Raw genomic sequence first — 4548 nt, 5'->3', positions numbered from 1 at the left:
AGGGTATTACATATGTGTCCATTTTATCCCCCCGCCCTAGACAATCCCCTAGCCTCCCCTATCCCCCAATGTCTTATGTCCACTGGTTATGCTTCTATGCATGCATACAAGTCCTTTAGTTGATCTCTTACCCCCCTACCTCCTGCCCCGCAACCCTCCCCGGCCTTCCTGCTGCAGTTTGACAATCTGTTTGAGGCAGCTCTGCCTCTGTATCTATTATTGTTCAAAAGTTTATAATGGTCTCTATTATCCATGAATGAGTGAGATCATGTGGTATTTTTCCTTCATTGACTGGCTTATTTCACTTAGCATAATGCTCTCCAGTTCCATCCATGACGTTGCAAATGGTAAGAGTTCCTTCCTTTTTAGAGCAGCATAGTATTCCATCGTGTAGATGTACCACAGTTTTCTAATCCATTCATCTACTGATGGGCACTTAGGCTGTTTCCAGATCTTAGCTATGGTGAATTGTGCTGCTATGAACATAGGGGTGCATATATCCTTTCTGATTGGTGTTTCTGGTTTCTTGGGATATATTCCTAGAAGTGGGATCACAGGGTCAAATGGGAGTTCCATTTTCAGTTTTTTAAGGAAACTCCATACTGTCTTCCATAGTGGCTGCACCAGTCTGCATTCCCACCAGCAGTGCACAAGTGTTCCTTTTTCTCCACATCCTCTCCAGCACTTGTCGTTTGCTGATTTGTTGATGATAGCCAGTCTGACAGGTGTGAGATGGTACCTCATTGTTGTTTTGATTTGCATCTCTCGGATGATTAGTGACTTTGAGCATGTTTTCATATGTCTCTTGACTTTCTGAATGTCCTCTTTTGAAAGGTGTCTATTTAGGTCCTTTGCCCATTTTTTGATTGGATTGTTTATCTTCCTTTTGTTAAGTTGTATGAGTTCCCTATAAATTTTGGAGATTAGGCCCTTATCGGATATGACATTGGCAAATATGTTTTCCCACACAGTGGGTTTTCTCGTTGTTTTGTTGATGGTTTCTTTTGCTGTGCAGAAGCTTTTTATTTTGATGTAGTCCCATTTGTTCATTTTCTCTTTCGTTTCAAGTGCCCTAGGAGCTGTATCAGTGAAGAAATTGCTTCGGCATATGTCTGAGATTTTGTTGCCTTTGGATTCTTCTAGAATTTTTATAGTTTCCTGTCGTACATTTAAGTCCTTTATCCATTTTGAGTTTATTTTTGTGTATGGTGTAAGTTGGTGGTCTAGTTTCATTTTCTTGCATATATCTGTCCAATTTTCCCAGCACCATTTATTGAAGAGACTATCTTGGCTCCATTGTATGTTCTTGCCTCCTTTGTCAAATATTAATTGAGCATATTGGTTCGGGCCGATTTCTGGGCTCTCTATTCTATTCCATTGATCTATATGCCTATTCTTGTGCCAGTACCAGGCAGTTTTGAGAACAGTGGCTTTGTAATACATCTTGATATCTGGTATTGAGATCCCACCTATTTTGGTCTTTTTCAGGATTGCTGCAGCTATTCGAGGTCTTTTTTTATTCCAGATGAATTTTTGGAGAGTTCGTTCTAGATCTCTGAAGTATGCCGTTGGTATTTTACGTTTAAAATTCTGAGCACAGCGTTAGGCCTCTCTTTTCAGCATATTTTGTGTCCAATGAATTTTAAGTTACATGATCATCATCAATTCAGCCTGTTGTGAGGAAAATCGAAACCTCTGACTCTTTAAGAAGCATTTGCTAATACCAGTAACTGTATTTAATCGTCACACTTCCAATTTCCGAAATCTCCTTCTGATGACACAGGTTGAAGGGGCAGGCTGTTGAACTTTGGCAAAGAACACTTAACACTCTCCCCAAATGGTGTAAAATATAGGCTTGGAGAATGAGCTGGTCGGCTCCCGTGACCCGCCCTGACGCCAGGCATCCGAGAGGAAGCTTAGTCACTGCCATTGCGGATGTCATTAGCTCACCAAGTGCTTCTCATCTCTTAAGGGCTGCCCAAGGACCAAGTGATAAACCAAGAATATGGCATCTTTTATTCCATTATTTCAAGAATAAATTATCCCTTAGACAAATCTTTTTCTGTGCTCTTGGGATATTCAGAAGCCCCAAAGTTTCAGCTGTGATCAGTACATCATCTTATTTTTTGACTTAAGCATAGTTTTCAAATTCCAGGATTTTTCTTGAAATTGTCATCATCTATTTCAAAGCAAATATTGATTTAATTAAATTGCTAAAAGAAGCCTGAGGTTGCCCTAGCCTAGCCGGTTTGGCTCAGTGGATAGAGCTTCAGCCTGTGGACTGAAGGATCCCAGGTTTGATTCCGGCCAAGGGCACATGCCTGGGTTGTGGGCTCGATCCTCAGTGGGGGGCATGCAGGAGGCAACCAATCAATGATTCTCTCTCATCGTTGATGTTTCTATCTCTCTATCCCTCTCTCTTCCTCTCTAAAATCAGTAAGCATATATTTTTTTAAAAATATTTTTTAGCCCTAGCTGGCTTGGCTCAGTGGATAGAGCATCAGCCTGCGGACTGAAGGGTCCCAGGTTCGATTCCGGCCAAGGGCACATGCCTGGGTTGTGGGCTTGATCCCCAGTGGGGGGATCCAGGAGCAACCAATCAATGATTCTCTCTCATCATTGATGTTTCTAACTCTCCTTCTCCCTTCCTCTCTGAAATCAATAAAAATATATAAAAAATAAAATAAATAATTTTTTTTTTAAGAAAAGAAGCCTGAGGTTACATTTCTAGAGCCTGAGAGGATTGCAGTATTGACACTTATTTTCATGGAGCCCTGCAGGTGGCACCACAGGCAAACCCTTCCTTCACCAACCTGTTCATCCCAGAATTAAAGAAAACAAGATTTTAACTCACATGATAAGGAGGAGGAGAGTATAGAGAAACTATAGAATCGTGACGTGTCATATAGAATTGTGCGGCTATCATAAAATTTGAGTAATGAAAATATTGATTACGGAATTGCCTAGTTGCTTTGTATTAAATATGAATGTTTTATAGGCAATGTGTTTATAAATAATATACTTTTAAGTTGATTCTTTTATGCTGCCGCAATGACAGTCCAATCCTCATCTCTGTGTTAAATGTGTTCTCTAACAAAATCATACAGAGTCACTGCGGCCGTGTAACTAGCCGGGATGTCTGCTTCCATCTAATCTTTCAGAATGGTGCTTCTGCAGCCCTCACACTCTGCTTAATCACTCCAATAAAAAGAGTAGATTTCTTTGTAATGCAATTTGTAAGCAATAAACATGATTGAGAATGCAGTGTTTGCTGTCGAGGACGTTTAATGCAGGGTTTTAATTCGGTGTGTAATTATTCATCCAGTAGGCACTTCTCTGCTCGCATCTCTTCCCCCTGCCCTTAAGTGGGTGAGTTGGGAGAACCTTGGGGAAACAGGGTTTCGGGTACTTTCTGCAAGCCAGCGTTCCATGCGGATGTTATGGAAAGAGAACTTTTTTTTTTTAATCTGCTAAAGACAGGAGGTCACATTAACTCGTAATACAGACACATAAAAATGTGATTATGGGTTCTAAACAGAACGCAGTAGGCTCCTAGTTAACACAATGAGATTTCTAGGAAGTGATGCATAAATGCTTCAAAAATGACACATTTCTCACGTTTCATTCCAATTAAATTACTGAGGCAGCTAACAGCGATGAGCACAAAGCACGGGGGTAAAATGAGGGTTTTCTTCTAACTGTATCTCAGTGAAAGTATGTTTTTATGAGAAGCAGTTAATATTAAGCTATTATTTTTCAACTGTGCTGGAAGGGATGTCTTGAGCCTTTCTTGCGGGGCTGGCCCTAGAAGACTCTGTTCCTTTGTTTCTCGGGTTTGCTGAGAGGTGGGATGGCTCCTCTGGGTACCACCCCACCAGGGCCTCTGGGGTGAAGGGGATCAGCCCGCAAGGGGGTCCCTGCCATCAGTGCCCAGGGTCAGGCCCAATCGTGGCCCAGAGGCCTGTGGCTGCAGGACTCCAGAGCGCGGGGGGGCGGGGAGGGGGCGGGAGAGATATGGGGCTGACACCCACCCGCGATCCGCGACCCGCGAACACGCGGGGTTCATCGTCCCTCCCGCCCCACGGCGCCCCCCACCCCTCCCCACCCCGCGTTCTGCTCAGGTCTCCGGACCTGAGCGCCTCATGGCCTCGGCCTCGCGGTGGGTTCTTGGTCCAACATTGCCGGGGGGGCGCCAGGGGGATGGGAGGCCTGCTTGGATCGGGCCTGGGGTCCGCGGAGGTCCACCCCACCCCACACCCAGCCTCGCTCTAGACGCGTCGGGATTCAGGGCTGCTCCGCAGGGAAGGAGCCGGGAGGCGCGGGGGACGTGGGTGGGGGCGGGGGCCCGGGCGTCGGAAGACAAAAGGATGTGAAGCTTTAAATTCAAAAAGATGTTTTGAAAGCCTCGTCCTGGGGTTTGAAAGGCGCAGGGAGGACAGCGGCAGAGCGATCCCAATCAGAAATGCGATTTGAAGTCCTAATGAACTTGATTGCGTGAACATTTATAATCCCCCGTGGCCCTAAATGAAATCAGATATAATCAGAAGA

This window comes from Myotis myotis, unplaced genomic scaffold (genome assembly GCF_014108235.1).
Source record: "Myotis myotis isolate mMyoMyo1 unplaced genomic scaffold, mMyoMyo1.p scaffold_m19_p_8, whole genome shotgun sequence".
Lineage (NCBI taxonomy): Eukaryota > Metazoa > Chordata > Mammalia > Chiroptera > Vespertilionidae > Myotis > Myotis myotis.
This window is presented reverse-complemented; position numbering follows the sequence as displayed.